The following is a 21,700-nucleotide window of genomic DNA, read 5'->3' as shown; positions in this document are numbered from 1 at the left end:
ATGCTTTTGTGTGTGTGTGTTACATGCATTTTCTTCGACATACCTTACTTCATGTGTCGTCGATGTTGATCCATCTGGAATTCATCTTCTCTTGGAGGGAGACTGGTACCTGTTAGACGAAGATTTATCACTCCAAGACGATGAATTGGTTTTATAGTTTTTGATTTACCTTCCAGATGTCGACACAGAATATGGAAGTGAATCTTGCTTGCTTTGAACACGTCAGCGTCCCCCACCCCCAGTGAAGGGGAGGGAACAGCTATTAAGCCGTCCGTCTTCTTCAAAGCCCAAATCCAGTCTCACAGATCTAGCCAACCTGACCACGTCACTCATACGTAATCTGGTCAGCTGACCCTCGGTTCTGGTAAACGTGTCTACACTCCACGTTTACTCACCTCTCTCTCTCTCTCTCTCTCTCTCTCTCTCTCTCTCAATCCATTCTGTAACAATACGAATTCCTTCTTCACACAAATGCAACAATAATCATATATTATTACTAGCAATGGGTGCCCGGCGTTGTCCGAGTGTTTTGAGGGGTGCCTGGAAAACTCGTCCCGGGAAAACTCGTCTCGGGAAAACCCGTCTCGGGAAAAATATTTTAAAAAATATTATGGGGGGGGCTATAGTCTATTTAAAAAAAAAACAATATCTCCTTCAAGAACGATTATAAAATGTGTTTTCAATCGATATTTATTCAATAAGGGACCAGTTTTCCTACCGAGCGAAAAGGGACGAGTTTTCCGAGGTAGAGTTTTCCGGAGACGAGTTTTCCCGAGACGAGTTTTCCTAAATTCGTTTGGAGGTGTATGCTGAGCAAAAACAACCAAACAAAAAACAAGAAAAAACGGTATTTATTTTTAAAATTTGACCCCCATTATGACTCCTTAATATTAATTGTTTTGGGCTCAAATCAAGTTATTAAGTTGGATTCATGTCCAAGGAACCTATATCTAAAATTTCAAGTGTTTAGACCCAAAATTCTCGGAGGAGTTTGGTAGAGTTTTCAAAGGTCAAATAGTTAAACTTTGACCCCTTAACAGCCAAATTTCCGACCGAAACCCAATCACATCGATTTTCCCAAATCTCAGTACCTTGTATATCAAATTTCGAATCTGTAGACTAAAAATTGACAGAGTTACTGCGTTGGGAAATGTACACAGGCACACACAGACACACACACGGACAGACACTTTAACTTTTATAGATATACTAGCATGGGTGCCTGGCGTTGCCCGGTATTTGGACGTGTATGTTGAGCAAAAAAAAAAAAAAAGAAAAAGCGGTCAATGTTTTTAAATTGGACCCCTATTATGACCCCTTAAAATTTATTGTTTTGGGCTCAAATCAAGTTATTAAGTTAGATCCATGTCCAACGAACCTATATCTAAACTTTCAAGTGTGTAGACCCAAAATTGTCGGAAGATTTTGGTAGAGTTCTCAAAGGTCAAATCGTTGAACCTTGATCCTTTAATCGCCAAATTTCTGGCCAAAAATGGATCACATCGATTTTCCCAAATCTCAGTACCCTGTATATAAAATTTCGAGTCTGTAGACTAAAAATTGACAGAGTTGTTGCGTAGGGAAATTTACACACACACACACACAGATACACACACAGACAGACACTTTCACTTTTATAGATATATAGTTAATGATATTCGAAATTGAGGCTACATAAAAGGGAGGTTGATTTCGTATAATTGTCTAATGTTGCCATATTGGCATTTTTAAAGCCAAACTTTGCGAATTTGGTCTTTTTGGTGCAGTTTTGCCTTTCACCCTGGATGAATCCAGAAACAGACGTCATTAATCAGCACACATAACTGATGCAGATTACGCAGACGATATTGCTTTGTTCGCGAATAAGATGCGCAAACGCTGTTACGCAAGTTAGAAATGTCTGCAAATGATATTGGTCTCCACATAAATGCGGATGAGACAAAATTTATTATTTTCAATGTGAAAGCAGGGATCAAGGTTCTGGTTGGATCAACACTGAAATAAGTCGCTGAGTTTACGTATCTGGATAGCAAAATAGTTTCTACAGAAAGAGATATCGAAATTCGCATCTCAAAAGCATGCGCCGCATTGGATGGTCCTGCGTTCAGTATGAACTTCGGGGTTAGCTAACAAATTGAAAAGGCAGTTTTTCAGGGTAGTGGTAGAGCCTGTCCTTGTGTACGGTGCTACAAAAGATTGGAAAGAAACCTAGACGGCACAAACACCCGTATGCTACGAACACTATTAAATATATCTTGGCAAAATCAACACACGAAGCAGCAACTTTATGGCAACCTACCTGCCATATCTAATACCGCCAACGATTTGCCGATCACTGTCTGACGAACAAGCATGAATTGGTGAGTGATGTATTACTATAGACTCCACGACACAGACACGCAAGCAAAGGACGACCTAGATCAACGTACATCCAGAAAATAGCACGCGGCGCCAACTGTGAACCTAAAGATCTGGGACAGCCGATGGAAGACAGCAAACTCTGGAGAGTTAGAGTTGCATTGATCCGGGCAAGGAGCCCGTCAGGATGATGATGATGATGATAATCATGATGATGATGATGATGATGATGATTTGCCTGCAAAATTGTATTTGGCTTAAGGTAAAAATTATCTGAGGAAGAAGCAACACGCATGAGAAGAAGACCGAATATACTTTCGAGAAATTGTGATACGAATGTGAGAAAAACCAAACTGTATTTATCTGTTTTTTTTTTTTTGTTTTTTTTTTGTGTTTTTTTCCGGTTCCTTGAACTTCAAAACAGTTTCAGTTCAGGATACAGGTTGTGCAACCCATGCTTCACCATATACTCAGCGTTCAAGCAGCTTTACCGAGGCTATCCATTGTTTCTCATGACTGAAAGGAGTCCACCTTCGTCAAAGGGAGTGTGGTGTAATTTGACACTGAAAAGAGTTTATTGCGGGCTGGCTACCACGCACGTACACGTGGACAAGGACGTCGCCAAGAAATAAACAAACATAAAAAAAATTAAAAAACAAACAAAAGTTTTCCAGTCACCCCGAACCAGTTGTATGGACGAGTCAGACGAGTTGGACCCTTACCTCGGAGAGGAAGAGAGTACAAGAAAGGGGTAGAGGCCAGGAGTCAAGAATATCTGATTATTTATCTGTCTGCGTATCGGTTTGTCTGTATATCATTTCTGACTGCAATTATTACTCCGCTCCTTTTGTTTATTTCCCACAACATACTCTTTTGTTTTTATCATTTCGATGTTTTCTCATTTTTAAAATTGTTCATGCTCATGTTTTTCTATCTATCTTATATACTAGCAGTTCAGCCCGGCTTTGCCCGGGACCCATGTACTCTTCATAACTTTATGTGCATATGTACATATATATATTAACAAGTTTGACACATGCCCAGGTAACCTACGTCTAAAATCTCAAGTGTTTAGACCCAAAATTTGCGGAGGAGTTTGGTAGAGTTTTCAAAGGTTAAATCGTTGAACTTTGACCCCCTGCTAGTATAGATATATAGATGCTGATCATTGGAACTACTGTTCCTTTCTTGAGTGTTATTCTCACAACGTTCCGAGAGATGTAACTTCCGACATTCTTCAGGTGTATCTTGTTAAACTCTTGAATATTTTTTTTCAAAATCTGGAATTTGTACGAAATTTCGAACGGAATTCTTTATTTTATTCACGAGGGTAACATGCTCTCGTCCCCCCAGCCATGACCGAGCAGAATCTTAAGTAATTCGCAATTGTAGTCTTAATATCACCGGCACTGAGGATTGAACCTTCAACTTCCGGAAGAGTGTCGCTTTGAGCTGAATTTTACTTAGTCCTTTATCCGTCACGAAACGGGTCATGGCTGACAGAACGAGAGCATGCTACCCCTGAAATTCCGTACAGATTTCCATGAAAGAACAGAAAGATTCCAAAGTCCGACAAGATACATCAGAAGGTCGGGGGTTACATCGGCTGAAACATTTCAAAATGAGAACAGTAGTCCGAATAGTCCAAATAATAAAAGATTGAAGTTTCAATCGACGAATTGTCTGTATTGTGTATTAGTAAAACCTTGATGTGTATCCAAACTGTACTACAGTGTAATCCAGGTATAAGAGACATCTTCTCCGGGCACCGCACTCTCTTATATCAGGGGTTCCCTTATATCGGGGGTTCCTATATCCGGTTAAACTGTAGCTTAACAGGCTCTAATTTACGATCAGAGAAAATCTTTCTTATATCCGTTTTTCTTATAATCGAATCTCTTATATCAGGGCTACACTGTATTAACATCAGAGTTTTCTTTGTATTCGATGTATCTTTATTTGAATGTATATACGTTTAAGGGTCATCATTTAAGCAGTACTTGTTTTAAGTGACCTTGACTCTCCTTTTTTTTCGGGATGAGTAATGGTATCCCTTTTTTTCGTGGCATGTATAAATCACACCCAGTTTCGTTATTGAAACTTGACAGGTACGTTCAGTTCATTAATTGTTTCATCTTAAGACGAGTAAAAAAATGACAGCTTTTAAAAATAACAGTTGCTTGACACATAGCGAGCAAGCAAATGAAGAGAGCAGGTGAGTCTGAAATTAGATGAGAAATGATTAGTGTGTGAGTACAGTATTTCAATGAGTAAAAGTTTGTAAAAATATCAATTCTTGGATTTAAAAAAAAAACCTAAACAAATGAAGCATGCATAGTCTCCCGTAAACGATACATAAAAAATGACTAAGTTCAGCATCCCCCCATTTAGTCCCAAAAGTCCCCAGGGAACGTCAGTTCCTGGTGAAAATGAATAAAGGGTGTAGTTTTAGGCCTTAACATATGCAAATTTGAGTTCTGCACCATGCAAAAAAGAGAAATGTCCATCATTCCCCCCCCATTTAGCCCCAAAAGTCTCCAAGGCCTTAACATATTTAAATTTGAGTTCAGCACCATACAAAACTGCTGAATAGACATACACAGAAAATTGTGGACAAATATGGTAAAATAGTCCCCAAAATGAAGTGTTTTTATTAGCCCTAAAAGAGCCCTTGGGGCACACCTTAGAGTTATCACGAAGTATAGACAAACAAAATTATATAGAAATAAGTTAGTTACAACTTTTCAGAACATTTTATGAAATCTAAGGCATTAATTTTTTTTAATGAGCACAAAATTGTCAATTTAAGCCATTTTAACCTGAAAGGCACAGCTAGGGGTGGGGCAACCGGAGTTTTCCTGGAAAATCCGTTCTGTTATTTATTTTTACTCATATCTTGTTTAATGTTTGTGCCAAATTTCAAAAAATTCTAAGGCGTAGTTATTGAGAAAAGTGCGGACAGACGGACGGACAAGGTCCACCCTCCTTTTGTCGGGGACCAAAAATAATTGTCTTCTGATAATCAGAAGCACAGAAAATGCACCTCTGCATAATCTTAATGAAGAAAAAAAAAAGAAACGTTACAATATTTCGCGCTAGTATGGAAAGCTGAACAAATCCCTTTAAAAGTTAATTGTAATTCCAGCATCAGTCTATCAATTTCTCTCAAATCATCCACAAAGTAGGCATAGTCACAAATGCTACCCTAATCGACGTCCGACGGAACACGCGGCAAGAAACTCGTATATACTTGTTATATAAATACGGGGTTCTACTCGAATACTGTCAGTTATAATATGAAGGTCGTTGGAATATAACCATTATGTAATATAGGTCAAATGTGCGCGTGGAAAAATAACAGCAACAGCCAAGGATTGCTGGTTTGCGAAGAAGTAACAACAGCGGTAATCGAAAAATGTGCATATGCAAATTAGGAAGTGTGCGCGAGAAGAAAAGGAAAAAGGAGAAAAATAAACCACGTGGCCGAGAAAAATAAAGTCGACGTAGAAGAAAATTGACGTGCAAAGTCGAGGACGAGAATGGGCCGACTGTGGCTGGCATGCGGTCGGAGGAAGAAGAAAGTGTACATCGGGCGAGATGGACGCTGGAGATAGACTTTTAAGTGGTGTCCAGACAGGAAAGTAATAGTAATAAAAGCTTTTGTTAAAAAAGAAGAAATGTCGACCCGGATCTTTATTTGTTTGTTTGTTCCCTTTGTTTGTTTGTCACTGCAACGTTACATATATACACAGAATATGGGCAGTTATAATACAATGATCGTTGGAATAATCTACGTATTTAAGGAATATATTCCATGTATAATAAAGATATTCTAACGTTTTTTATACTACTAGCTTGGAGGGGGCTCCGGCGTTGCTCGGGCGAAAAATACGCTTAAATATGATATTTTAATTTTCCCAGATTTCGTATATATTATTATAGAGAAGTGATTTCAAAATGACAAAAGAAGTATTTGGATGCCATCAGCTAGAATCGAAATCGAAATTAAAAATTAAAAATAAACTAAGATGAATGTACAAAAGGAATAACGATTTTTTTAAATTTTGACCGATTTATAACCCCTTAAAAATATTTTAAGCGGCTAAAGACCCATAAAAGAACGGTCCGTAAAAAATCCAATCATTTGAGGCCCCTAGCGCGGCTTTGCGACTTTTTGTTTCGGAGGAGATAGAGTTTGAAAATATGTAGAAAGACATATACCCTTTTTTATATTAGATAATCAAGAATATTCTCCGTAATGTATGGGATATCGTCTCTCACGGAGCCCTTTGGAATATTCCAGTTATTTCAGCTAGAAAAAATAATTTGATTAGATATTGTATTTCTTATTCAGATATTTTTTTTTTTAAATAGAAGCGAAAAATACTGTAAATCTGGAGATTTACCGCCATTCAGATTCCAAAGAAAACTACCATTTTTTTTTTTAATCAGTGAAAGAGTACTAAAAACGATTCATTTGAGAAGAGTTAGTAAATAAAAAAATGCTAACAACTCGCTGTGCATCATATTTGGAATAGAACGGTTGATGTAACAATTTTTACAAATATGTCAGTATTGGGAAATATTTTTTTGTTTTTTCATTACTTTTTTTCGTATGCGTTACTCGCGAACTTCATTTACTTGAGCTATTTTTTTTCTTTTAATTGAACATAAAAAGCAGAGCGAATCAAATTACAGGCAACAATATTTATGGGATACAAAAGAAAAAAAAAGCCAAATATATATAGAATAAAAAGTACACGAAATATTGTTTTATTTGTTTAAGTATATTTTTTTGTCAAATTTAAAATTATTATAGTCGTTCCAAAGTAAAGCTTTCTATTTTTAACTCAAAAAGCCGAGTAGCTACGAAGGGGGGAGTAGTACCATTAAAACGAGCAACCTTCTGTATTTCAGAGTTTATTTTGTTACATGGTTAGCACCATTCTTCATGCACACTCGCCAGGAATCCAAAGACGCATCTCTGGTTCTGATGCACGTCCATGACAGGGGTTGCTTTCTTCAAATCTCACATCGGCAACATCTGCAAAAGAGAGATAAAATGCAGTTCAGTCATCATAACAATGCAATCAAATCTGATCCATTTGGGCGAAATAAAAATAGGACTCACAAACACACATCGTTTTATATATTAGTAGAAAGAACATTTTTAATTGACAATGGAAATTATTTTCAGTGACAACAGAAGAGTCGTGTCCTCCTTAATAGTATTAGCCGTTGAAGACGTTTACATTTCAGAAGATATATCACAATAATATAATTTATATATCCCCAAAACGTTTGGCCTTGATGGAAGGGAGACTAAAACTTGTTGCTATGGTGCCAAATAGTCTGAAATAACACCAGGGGAGACTTTTTAAATATCCTCATATGTTATTAGGTTCGTGCAAAAAAAAAAAAAAAAAAAGTATATTGACTTGAAATTGAACGTGAAAAATGACATAATTTTTGCACCGACCTAATATCTCCCCTCTCTGGTTTTCATACGGTGTACAAGTATTATTTGATACTGTAGATATTCATAATCATACCTGTTTCCAAAAGAGGGGGTATATAACATATGGGAAACAAATTCTGACAACAAATCCTGAGGATTTTGTAACAAATGCTTATTTTCTACTTTGGAATGCTGAAAAACATCACGCTAAACTTTCGATCCCAAGTTGAAAGTTATTGCTCAAAATGATAAGATACTACAATAAGGCTGACTGAGATGTCATCAGAGATCACATCAGAGATGCCCCATAGGAAAATATCTTCCTGCAGAACAATTCGCAAATGAGACCACTGAATGGTCCAAAGCGGCAATTGAAGCACATGTTCTCACACTGAACTTCACTCTCTCCAATGGTTTACTTCTACTTGCGCAGCTACCATCGCTCAGCGGCAGCATATATAACGCAGATTTATCCGACATAAGTCCAGTGCAAACAAACAAAAGTTTATAGAAGCTAGATGTAATTATAAGAAAGAAATAGCGACGACTAAGTAGAATATACCTAAACCACCAGAAAATACATTGAAGCGCAGAAAATCTAGAGCAGTGTAGTAATTATATAAATAATGGGCAATTAACTATCTATCAAACAAACATGAGGTTGTTTGCACAGCAACCGAAAAGCCTAACATGCTTACCCGTCGGTTTTCCTCAAACTCTACTTTAGACTCAGCAAACCACCCCCTCTTTGGTTTTACTTTGCGGACAGAAACCACACTAGATGATCTGAAAATACCCCCTTCTCAAATACATGATATCATAAAAAATCTAGACACCTCAAAGCAAGTGGACCTGATCTAATCCCGGCTGTTCTATTAAAAATGCTCCGCCGAGGTTGCTCCAGTTTTCTCCAAACTTTTTAACGAATGCCTTAACGAAATCTTGCTTCCCTTGCTGGAAAACTGCTTCTGTGGTACCAGTTTACAAGAATTCCGGCGAAAGAACAGACCCATTAAATTATCGCCACATTAGCCTCCTTCTTTTCACCAAAATATTTGAGTCCATAATTAATCAAGCTCTGTTCGACCAACAATGTGCCTTTAGGCAAGCCCGTCCTACAACAGATATTCCAACTGTAATCTCTGAACGTATATACCATGCACTGAATAGAGCAGGGTAGGGTAGGGCAGTAGCCTAGACACATCTAAGGCTTTAAACAGGGCATGACATGATGGTCTTCTCGTGAAAATCATATCATATGTTATTACTAGTCGAATATTTCACATTATTAAATTCCTCTTAAATAAGAGAAGAAGCCAAATTATCCTCAATAGGCATATGTTAAAACAATGTGATATAAATGTGGGTATTCCTCGTTGGACCTTTATTATTCTTGATATTCATAATTGACCCCCCCCCCGATAAAATTGTCTCTTAGATAAATATATTTACTGACGGCACCACGGTATATAATAGGCACGAGAGGAAAACGAAAAAACATATACCACAAGGCAATGGCGTAAACCCTAGAGGAAAACCTCCATTCTGTAGTGGAATGTAGGACAAAAATAGATAGTAACATCCAATGCTTCCAATACTAAATTCGTTTCGTTTAATAATTACAAGAAACCTTCTCAACGACGAATAGCTATGGCTAATGATACATTATTTGAAAGTACTTCGTTCAAACTCCTCGGCTTAACGTTAACAGGGAACATGTGTTGGAATAGATACATTGAGGGCATTGCCAAGGCTGACGCGAAGAAAGTGGGCTCCCTCTACTGTGCTAGAAAGTTACTTACGTCTGAAAGTATCCTGTACTTCTACAAGGACAATATTCGCCCATGTATGGAGTATTTTTGTCACATTTGGGCTGGTGCATCTGCTACTAGTCTCTCACTCCTGGACAGAGTTCAGAAGAGAGCTGCCAACCTAATGTGTTCCGAAATGTCAGCTTAGCTTCAACATCTGCCTCATTGAAGAAATGTTGCCTTCTTCTGCATATTCTACACGTATTTTAATGGCAGCCTTCTACATAAGTAGTTTTTTTTTTCTCCCAGAACTGTTAGACTTTGGAATTCCCTTTTGGGTTCCTGCTTCACCAACTGTACTGGCATGCAAAAGTTCAGTCGTAATATAAACAGACATCTTCCTGCTTGATAATTTGCGTCCCCCATATCAAAGTTGAACTGTGCTTTGTTTTGGGTGAAAATGCCCCCCCCAAAATGTCATATATCTATGTATGTGTAGAAGTGTTTGTATTAATAGAAGACATTCAAATGGATTGAATTCAAAAACAATATTCGTTCTGTTGTGTCTGCACAAATAATTAACAAAAACACGGAAAGTAAAGGTATACAATAATATATTAGGAAGAAAAGTTATATACATATTTACATGTCTTCAGATATACTTCAGTAGTAGATATTCCGGCAGGTGGCGTGTTGCATGTCTTACTGGAGACAGCATAGGCGTCTTGCCTATTTGGCGGTCATTGCCGAACTCTCCCGATATTGGTGATTGATACCGTTATATATCTCACTCACCCGCCAATGTTAATTAGTGGGCGTCTCCACAACACTTTCAAAAAGGTTCAATACAATCTACTTTCCATTGACTACCAAACAAATCTTTAATCTGAAAATAGAAATATTTTACGATTAAATTTCGTTCGTAATCATTAAAAACAATTGCGCAAGTTTCCTCTATTACTTATTAAGACCTCCTTAAACAGAAGCTTTTAATTGTAGAAATTTTCTATAATTTATACAAAAAACAAACAGGCAATGGAGTCTTATTAAAATGGACATATCAATTCTAGACCTAAGTCTGTATAAGGCTTAATCGTCGAGCGAATAGATGTGTTTCCTTTCTATTTCTGAGTACTCCATCCACATCCAGACAGGCTTTAGCCGCAATTAAGGGCGTCTCAAATGACCCGGCCACCTTTCGCATTATTTATCCTGAAAAATAGATGAACTATTAAACCCAGTAAACTCTTTCCCGCACCATTTTACTTCTCTGGTATTTTAAGACACAGACTTTGACGGCCTCTACCGCTTGCTTTGCTGTGTCAAGATACCATGGCGAAAGAAAGCGCCAGTTTTAATGAATAACGTAGCAACTCGTTTTTTTATTATTATTTTATAAGATTTAAACGCGCATCTTCGAAACAGGTCTAGAAGTCTCATGAAGACAATTCCAACAAGAATAAAAACGGTGTGCTGAGTTGACTTGATTTATTTTAGGTATATCAATCACTTATGGATTATTTAATGACAAAGGTGTCAAGCAGACTTCTATATGTAGGATCTTTTTTTAATATTCACAAAATATACCGCGCTCAGTAATATATTCCTTCTATAAAACAATCACCTAAAAAAATAATTCTGGGAATTGGTAAATTTTAGGTAGTGCAGAATGAATGCCGATGCTCAAAATGTATATATATTTGGATTCCTTCCTTTACCTAAAAATTCACGAAAAATCAGGAAATTAACCAATTTTAATCAAATTTTCAGTATTTATCTAATAATGATCGTGGAATATAATGTATCAACTAGTTTTATTTAAATCTTAGTTGAAATGTTTTATTTTGTTTAAACAAAAAAATACCTTTACTTAGTTATGGTTTTTCAGCAGTAAATATAAAAACGCAAGAATTTTTGCTTTTTTATATAAAAAAAAGCATCGTAATTTGTAACAATAAAAAAATAATTTTTACAGGAACATTACGAGAAAAAGGCCCCTAAAGTCCGTATTAACGAAATCGATATCAATCGAAGAAAAATTAATTTCTCGAACTACCAATATTATCATTGAATTAAGCATTGTTTATTTAATATTTTCACACAAAAAAAATATGATTGCAAAAATTATTTCTACTTTTTTTTACGCTCACATTTTTAACGTAATCGTTACATGTAAGATTCTAATATTTCCATTGCACGCATGAACGTATAATCATCAACGTAAAATAATGTTTATATAATCTTGGAAAATAAAGTAAGAAAAAAATTAAATTGAAAAACAGGAACGTAGATAAATAATTTAATTAAAAAATGGTAAAAATTATAGGAACGTTCCACGTAGGTAAGTACGAATGCACAGACTTAAAAAGAAAACCAGTCTGTTTTGCCCACCCTCCTCCTCTCTTTCAACTACCCACCTGTTTGTGCTCATCGACTTTAAATTTTACGTAAACATTCTGATAAATTTTAACCTACGTTTGTATTTTTTTAGTGTGTAATTTTTTCAATAATTATAAATTGTTTTCTTAACCAATTGTAATTCTGCATTAATATTAATAAATTATGGTGCTAACTTTTTTTGTCAATGAATAAATTGTCAGTAGTATAATTAATGAATTAAATGAACTTTTATGCATTTTTAAATGAAGGAAGGGTGGGGGTCTGCGACTCCACAAAGAAAAAAAAAAAGAAAAAAGTCGCTCGGTATGCCGAAATAATGTTAAATAAAGAAATAAATTATGTCTAATTTGTCCTTCCATACATATTTGAATTTTGCCGCCAGAGTTTTTTTGATATGATAAACAAGTCTCGTTCCTATCAGTGTCATATTTTTGGATGTAGATTATAAATAAAATCTGTTCAGCCGTTTCGGAGTCTATAAGGAACGAACTCACACACACAGACAAAGTTGCATTTATATAATTGTAGAGATTATATGACCAGCTCGAATCGGCGTAAAGGCCGAAGGGGAAGAATGTCTCAGCCACTTGAATTCCAACATAAAGCATTAGGTGTTACTACTCACGGTCTAGAAGTAGTCTGGACTTCGATTTTGTTGTTGCTGTTTTGTTGCTGTTGTTGTTATTTTTTTATTTATTTTTTATTTTTTTTCTCTCTGCATTTGGATTGCAGTTAACGTATTCGTGTCTCACCCGACAGAGAAAACTGTGTCCATAAGAAAACGAAAACAAAAAAGAAACCAAACAAATAAACAGACCCAAATCAAACGAATTCAATCATAATCACTATTTTTTCTACATCGAACATATGCATTTCTAGCAGATTTACCCAGCTTGCTTTTGTTTAAACATGTATCTATGTACAAAACAATTATTAAACTATGTTCATCCAGCCGAGGATTTCCCGCCTGAGAGACTACGAGAAACCTCTGAAACAGGAGCGCTGGGTCAATGCTAATATCTGCAGACACATGCACGCTCGCTAGATACTAATGTTTTTGCATTCACACTCCGTATGTGAGAGGAGAACGCCGATTGTCCATCCTTTTCTGGTACAATGTCTCCTCCGATTTCAAAGAGGCCTTCCACATTGAAGTCTTCATTGGCATTAATTCCTGTGATGATATTGCCCCAGTTAGAAACGGTTTAACACTGTTTAGTCTTTCCACAACTTTTCCAAAATCTATCTCATCTTTTTCCTACCGAGAGGCAGACAACACGTTATGCAGTTCACTTGTGACGGAACTTCTTTCGGTAAGATATTGCATGGCGAGGTTGTAAAGGGATGACTCGGTGCATGCCATAGTCCAAACTGTTCTCTGGTGCTCGGATATCCTACTCCCTGGCGTCAACCCGCTTTGACCTTTGAGTTACCTCATTAGTATCTGGTCGCTCACAAGATCGATCCCCAAGACAAGCCAGTATTGGCTACTGCGTTGGATTACATAAAACCCAGAGTGGAACTTCTGATGTACTTCAGGATTGTCGTCTTAAAGGCATACGTCTTCTGGAGGTATAGACGAGCCGACTTTAGATGGCCAGCAATATATTGTCAGGCAGGCTGAGACAGTATTGAGATGCATTTCCTTAGACCACATTCGATCAGCTAAAACAAGTGTCCTAGCCATACTAAGCATGTGTTAATAGTTTATCCATCGTTTGCAAGTTTTGGAAGTCCTTGCCATTTCATCTTTTTTTTTTCAATTAAAAGAGTTATGAATTCTGTCTATGCAAGTTGATTCTAACAATGAATTTAAGCACACTCGTATGTTTTTTTGTTTTTTTTTTACATGGGGTCACCACTTATCAAGGCCCGAAGGCCACTCAGGGATAAGGATTATTGCTTGTACAGTAATCAATGAGATAGTATTGTAGTAATCATTAGTATTGGGGGTTTTGATAGAGTATCTTACTTAAGGGGGCGGTTTGTCAGGAGTTTGTTTATGTTGAACTTGAAGACGTCCAAGTTATAGTCAGGTGGGAAACAGGCAAGCAGCAGAGAGTTCCACTAGCGTGCAGTTCTAAGAAGCTTTGCTCATGGAATCTACGTTGGATTTAGGCACAGATAAAGAGTGGGGAAAATTATTGACAGTAGTTTCAGCCAGACGGGTGTTTCCCATCAACATCACACTCGTCAGTCTCCGTCAACATTTACCATCACTCAAGTTCCTCCACTTGGTCCTGAAAGATCATGTGTACAACAGCATTTTCATCATATACTGTCTAAATGATCTCTGAGTCCAGTGCCGTTCATCAACGTCTAAATGGCACCCAACACATTCATGGAGGTATGGAAGGTGCCAAGCAACAGCATCACACCCTAATTGGACTATCATCACTGACAACTTAATCGGCCTTCGGTGCCCGTGGCGCAGTGGATAGAGACATTGAATCCCTACGGTTCCAGATGAGAATTTTCTGAAGATAGCGGTTTCAATCCTACCCTAAGCCGGCCAGTCGCTTACTTGGCCATAACGTGGTAAGATGGCAACATGGATGGCATGAATTGCTGAGAATGTATTTAAGAGATTCGGAGTTCCTATCACGTTTATCTTATACTTGCATGGTTGAAGCTTTCAGCTCCTTTCTTTCAAACCATTACGATTTCTGCACTGTCCAAAGATCGTTCACGTAAAGTACAGGTTTCTGCGTTCATGTTCTATCCTTTAGATATATGTATACAGTGCATTAGTATATATTTGTATGGGAATCAGGTGGAGTGCAACACTACAGAGTTTGTCAAAAAAGCAGATCATTCTCTTCTTATCTTCAAGGGGACCAGGGTTTAATAGCCAATGCACATCATATAACGTAGGATGTATGCCGTAATTGCTACCTTTTTGGGCCCATTCTGTCAAAGTGGCTGCGTGAAAATGTAGAGATAGCATAAGGGGTGATCCAACATAACTGGCAACCATAACATGTGAAGAATTAACCCTGCAAAATGAGTAAAAATGACCGTTAGTGTTCTAAAACGTAAAGAAAAATGACATGGAAGTCGAAAATGTCCGATTTCGAAATTTGAAGCGTTCCCACACTCAAATCTTTTTCGACTTTTAGTATGATGTGGAGTAGACCAAAACTGATATACCCCCCCCCAATATTGTAGTTTTTGTGCTTGGGGTATATTAGCGTTATATTGACTAGTGTGTTATATTGAAATGTATGTTCCTGGATAACTATTTTATTATTTAAAATAAGGCTACTTCAGTTTTTGACAGACTATGGATACCCACGTAAGGGTGCCTACGCTTGAAATTATTGTGGCCGAAGGTGCGCAATCTCCAACCACGAACCTCCTGAATTGACATTGTAAAATACCAGTGGCAAGTGAAGTGTGTGTACAAGACGACTGGAAACAAATACCGAGATAAGCGTAGAGCACATACAGCGGCTAGAATTCCCAAATGGTCACCCATCTGGGACTAACCAGGCTCAACGTTGCTTAACTTCGGTGATCTGACGAGAACCGGTGTGTCAACGCGATTATGCCATGTGTGTGTGTGTGTGTGTGTGTGGTGTGCGTATATATATATATATATATATATATATATATATATATATATATATATATATATATATATATATATATATATATATATATATATATATATATATATATATATATATATATATATAGAGAGAGAGAGAGAGAGAGAGAGAGAGAGAGAGAGAGAGGGAGAGGGTGACCAAAAAAACTGGCCCCAACTCTTATTAGGCCCCGTTTCTTAGTGTTTTTCCGAATGAAATGAAACTTTGATCCTGACTAGTTTATTATATTCAAAACATCACATCAAAACACTACGGTCTTTGGCCTTTTCTTCTCCCTTGACTGTGAAATGCTCAGAAAAGCAATTGGATGCCCTCTGTTTTTTTGGGTCACCCTATATATATATATATATATATATATATATATATATATATATATATATATCACCTTATAGATGCTAAACTTCTGAACGACCAATAATATGGATTTAGGCAAGCCCGTTCCACGGCAGACACCCTAACTGTAATCTCTGAGCATATATACCATTTACTTGACAAAGAAGGGGAATGTAGAGGATATATCTAAGGCTTTTTGCAGAATATGGCATGAAGGTCTTCTCAGGAAAATCAGATCATGCGGTATCACTGGAAGAATACTTAACATAATTAAATCTTAGATAAAAGGTTGTCCTCGATGGTCGTACATCTAAACAATAAATGCGGGATTGCTCAAGGGCCTATCCTTGGACCTCTATTATTCCTAATATTCATAAATGACCTCCCTGACAAAATTGTCTGTAAGATGGGTATATATGCTGATGACACTACGCTCTATAACAGACATGGCAGAAAAACAAATGAACACATATCTAAAGAAATGCCAGAAACACTAGAGGGCAACCTCCTATCTGTAGTGGAATGGGGACGAAAATGAATGGTCACATTCAATGCTACGAAGACTAAACTTGTTTCCTTCAATAATAACAAGAAACCTTCTCTACCACCAATAGCAATGGCCAAAGACTCTTTATCTGAAAGCACATCTTTTAAACTCCTCGGCCTAACGTTCACAGGAAACAGGAGTTGGAACAATTACATTGAGAGCATTACTAGGACCGCTGCGAAAAAGCTAAGTTCTCTATACCGTGCTAGGAAAATACTAACGCCCAAAATTATCCTGTACCTCTATAAGACCACCATTCGCCCATGTATGGAGAATTGTTGTCATATATGGGCTGGTGCATCTGCTGCTAGTCTCTCACTCCTATACAAGGTTCAAAAGAGAGTCGCCAACCTAATAGGTCCTGAACTGTCATCTAAGCTTCAGCCTCTGTCCCATCGGTGAAATGTAGCATCCCTCTGCATGTTCTATAAGTACTTTATCGGTGAATGCTCCGACGAACTGCAAGCACTTGTACCCCCTCGAAATAAATACCCCCGACAAACCCGACAAGCAGCTAAATCCCACCCCTTCACAGTGAGATCCCTAGATGTAAGAGAGCTTTCTACTCCATTAGTTTCTTCTCCAGAACCGCTAGACGTTGGAATTCCCTTCCGGCTTCCGGCTTCCCTCATTGTACTGATATGCAGAAGTTCAAGTGTAACGTAAACCGACATATTGTTGCCTAACTCCCCACATATTACCCTTGTAGCTTATATCCCTTATACTAGCCCCTACATCAAAGTGGCAATGTGCCTTGTTTGGGGTGAAGTAGTAATAATATATATATATATATGTTTTTGTCAATGATACGTTTTTGAATGAATTCAATTATGTATACTAAAGAGCATTTTTACCTAAATGCGAGTTGGGAATAATTTTTCCTTTGACCAAATAGGGAGCGGCATATATATTATTTTTTAAATATAATTATCCACTGACACGTGTTTCGTCGTCTACGACTCATCAGAGTGGCTGAATATAAAGATTACCCAGAAAGAAAAACATGATAAAATAGACACATAAAAAATAATTAGTTCACAATAACCAATGTCCCAACATTTTTTCTCATCATTTATTAATTTCCACTTCTTTTACCCATTTTTTATCGTTTACCTAATGAGTATAAATCTATCGTATCGCCATGAATCAATTTTATTATAACTCTCCCATTTCGACTCTAAATCATCTTGGTCTTTCTTTCTCATCAAGTAAGGATAGGCCTTCAATAAATTTCCAGACTTTTTTCGCTTTTATTGATAGTACACACATGAAACTCTAGTCTCGTTCGAACTAATCTTCTCCGGCTCCATTTTTTGTACCGTTCCAACAATTCTTGGAGGCCCCACAGAACGTCTTCTAGTGTGAGCGTGTCAATGACTCTCGTCACAGCTTCCTTCATCTCCTAAATTGTTTCATAACTTCTAATGCTTTCATTGAGATTAGGGATTTTCTCTCTCTACCCTTCTTTGACCTGGAAGAGCCAGCATGCTTCTCTTAGTCTCTGGATCATAGCAATAGATGCAGCTTTCATTCCATATCACCAGACCATCAAGAACTGATGGACCATTTCACTGCTGTCATAACAACGCCTTTCTTTGTGATCTTCTGGAAACACTTTTGGAAGAAAATTTGCGCAAATCTTCCGCATCTTCAGTTCCTCGCGAATAATTGTGTTACCGTTCCCACACTGACATCAAACTATGCACTTAGTGTCTCTATAGACACACGACGCTTTTTATCCATTGAATTCTTTATTTGACCATTCAAGTCTCGTGTTCTAACTTCTTTACTCCTTATACATCTCTTATCATTTCTCCCTGACTCCGTGCCTTCCTTAAATCTCTTATGCCGCTCCAAACTTATCCTGGTCCAAAAGCAGTGTGAAGCATTCCATACGTTTCTGTAGAATTTTTACAAGTTTAAAACAGAATTTTATTGCATATCGTTCTTCTAAATTATCTAGATTTCATTTTCGAAATTCATCAGTTATGACAATCAATCAGGCTTTAGTAGGGTGCATTCCAATTCCTGCTGTATCTGTTTATTTGAATTTTAAATCTTAAAAAATGGTGTCATCTCGTAAGTTGCATAGCAATAATATACTGAATTTTCAAGAGCCTTCCACAATTCATCGATTTTTTAAATAAATAACTTTTTCAAGAATTCTTCATAAGTTTTGGTTTCGGTTTCGATTATAACTGACTAGCCTGGGTGTCCGGCGTTGCCCAGCAGTTTGGAGGTGTGTTGAGCAAAAAAATCATAATAATTATATTAATAATAATAATAAAGTGGTAGTAGGCAGGCAGGCTCGAACACGTACCGCGAAGGAGAAAAAGAACATGAAAAAAAAAAAGAAACGTGACGTCTTTGCCGTTGCATCCATCGCCGCACTGGAAGTGGCGAAGGTTATAGTTAAGGCTAGTCAATCGAAAAGAGAGGATGACTTTCAAAAATATCGACGAAAGAAGCGACCGTTATAGTAGAAAAGTGTCTTGTTGAGACGGAAGGAATTAATGTTTTTAGCTAATTTTTCGATATTTTTCGTCCGAAGAGCCATGCTTTCAAACGATACCGACCCCGTGAAAATCCGTCGCCTCCGTCAAAAGTTTTAGGCATACATACATATGTACATGCATACATACATACAGACAGACAGACAGATAGACAGACAGATGAGATTTATATCATAGATTGCACTTCAGTAATCTATTTTTTATAAATAATTTTATCAATAATTCTTCATGAGCTTTGGTGTCGGTTTCGATTATGGCTGAAGGAATTCAAGTTATATATATATATATATATATATATATATATATATATATGTATGTATATATATATATAAAGCTGAATGTATGTGTGTATGTGTCTGGTCACGAATAGGCTCCTATATGGTTGACTATTTTTAAAAACGGATTACATATGATGATAGAAGATATATCGAGACACAGGAATTGGTATGTTTAATCTGGCAGAACGGTGGCTCATTAAAATTGTGGTGTCTGCGTTCGCGCCTGGTCCACAAAGTATGGAAATACAAAATTTAAAAATTAAAAAAAAAAAACGTTTACAAGTGTTTTTTTTTATATAGATGTATATGAGAATACTTTGATAAGTATGTTTTAACTTAAATAGGGATGGTATAATAAAATTGTGGGATCTGCGTTCGCGCCTGGCTTCCATTGAATGGAAATAGGCACACAATTTAATAAAGACTTTTCATATCTATCTGCGTAAGTATACTTTGATAATTATGTTTCAGTTTGAAGAAATATGGTATGATAAAATTATGGGGTGTTCGTTCGCGCCTACCTCCATAGAATGGAAATCTGTCACAAAGTTTAACAAGGTTTTTTTAATATAGATCCACAGAATATTGTGATAAGTGTTTCAGTGTGAACAGGTATGGTATAATAAATTATGGGGTTTATCTATTTTATTTTTACTTTCATAATATTTTGCTTTGGTTTTGATATCCCCAAATTCAACCCAAATTTACAACCCTTCCTTTTCATAACCTATCATACTTTAATAAATCAGAGTCCATTTTCTGTAGGCTGCTTTTGAACCCAGTCAACGACGGGTAATTTTGCTAGTATGTATATATATATATATATATATATATATATATATATATATATATATATATATATATATATATATATAAGTTTTTATTTCGATTTCGATTCAAGCTAATGCACCCAAGTCATATGGATATATTTTTTTATTTTTGAATCGCAGCTTTATAATATATAAAAATCGATAGAACATTTACTCAATAATAATATATACAAAATATGCAAGAATTAAAATATCATATTTAAGCGTACTTTACGACCGGGCTTTTCCGGGCGTTCGTGCTATCTTAGATAAATACTTTTACAGTTTTGACAAAAATAAGCTACAATAAATATCAGAGCGTCTCCATTTACGCTGAACATCTACAGAATGCCAACATCAATATATTACAGATAAATGAGTCCCCTGTGGAATTTTCACACGTCCCGCTAGTATATATATATTTCTGTAAGCAAACAACTTCGCATCCCATATGAACCGTAGAGGCCAACAAACCGAAAGTCCATGACTCGAATTTCGCCCTTATTTGGGCTCATCAGTTAAATACATGCGAACTCGTGATTCGAAACTGAGTATCTGTGCCACACGCAAGAAAGTAGATTAGCTTACGTGGATCAAGCAAACTGCGGCAAAATCTGACTATGAAATATATTTACTTTGTCTCAACCAAGGCTGTTGTCATCTAACCATTGAGAACGTGAGTCCATGTGACACAAATAGGACTGTTACACTCGCTAAGTCGATGCCATTCAATTAATTGTGGAAATAACTATACCGTCTCACATTCTTAAAAATTTTTTTACATAGGACTCACCACTTATCAGGGCCCTGAGGCCACTTGAGGATAAGGGTTATTTAGTATACAGTAATCAATGGTATAATATCGTAGAAGTCGTTATTAATGGAAATTTGGTAGATAGAATTACTTAACGGGACGATTCATTAAGAATTTGTTTATTGTGGACTTGAAGACAACCAAGTTGTAGTCAGCTGGGAAGCAGTCAAACGGAAGAGAGTTCCACAGGCGCGCAGTTCTAAGAAAAAACATTGTTCATGGATTCTATGTTTTGATTTAGGCACAGCTAAAGAGTGGGGAAAGTTATTGACAGTGGTTTCAGCTAGACAGGTGTTTTTCGAGAAAGATTGGCGAGGGTGGGACCAGAGACTGGAGCTCAGACGAGCACTTTCCGTGGAAGTAACGATACAACAAAGACACGCTCGCGACGTCCCTTCTCTGGGAAAGAAGTTGCAGGAAAGTTAAAAAAACCTGCCCCACTAAGTTACGAAGTCTATTTTGTACTCTCAAAAAGCAGGATCAGCTGCTTTTAGCAGCTCCTGCCCAGATGTGGCAACAATACTCCATCCCTGGACGTACATGGCTTTTATGTAGATAGAGAATTGCATCAGCGGTAAGATATCTACCGGAACCATAGAAAGATCCCACCATTTTTCAAGTGACCTTGGCGACATATTTGATGTGCATGTTCCATTTCAGATAAATAGTAAAGGTAAAGCCCAGAAGCTCAATTTTAATTAATGGAGGATGGGGATTAGAGTGCTGATGATGTAACAATAGGAGCTTGGCTTTAGATGCATTAAAAGTAAAAAGCTAATATATATATATATATATATATATATATATATATATATATATATCAAGACC

General features: G+C 36.8%; 1 long non-coding RNA gene and 1 pseudogene across 3 annotated transcripts in view; both read right to left on the bottom strand.

The window, feature by feature from the left end:
- Nucleotides 1–7,108: 7,108 nt before the first annotated feature.
- Nucleotides 7,109–21,700, bottom strand: part of LOC145241583 (uncharacterized) — a 56,496-nt gene continuing 41,904 nt past the window's right edge. The window contains exons 2-3 of one of the 3 annotated variants that reach the window (XR_013862588.1): nt 10,214–10,453; nt 7,109–7,402 (exon numbers count right to left, since the gene is read on the bottom strand). This is a non-coding gene — a long non-coding RNA (uncharacterized LOC145241583). Of the gene's footprint in view, nt 7,403–10,213; nt 10,454–14,862; nt 14,959–21,700 lie in introns of those variants that run through there. The other 2 variants (XR_013862586.1, XR_013862587.1) reach the window with 2 other exon arrangements.
- Nucleotides 15,409–15,525, bottom strand: LOC145242038 (5S ribosomal RNA; annotated as a pseudogene).

Source organism: Euprymna scolopes, chromosome 2 (assembly GCF_053919585.1).
Source record: "Euprymna scolopes isolate OS-2025 chromosome 2, ASM5391958v1, whole genome shotgun sequence".
NCBI lineage: Eukaryota > Metazoa > Mollusca > Cephalopoda > Sepiida > Sepiolidae > Euprymna > Euprymna scolopes.
The sequence above is the reverse complement of the archived record's forward strand: the minus strand, read 5'-3'. Positions and strand labels throughout refer to the sequence as shown.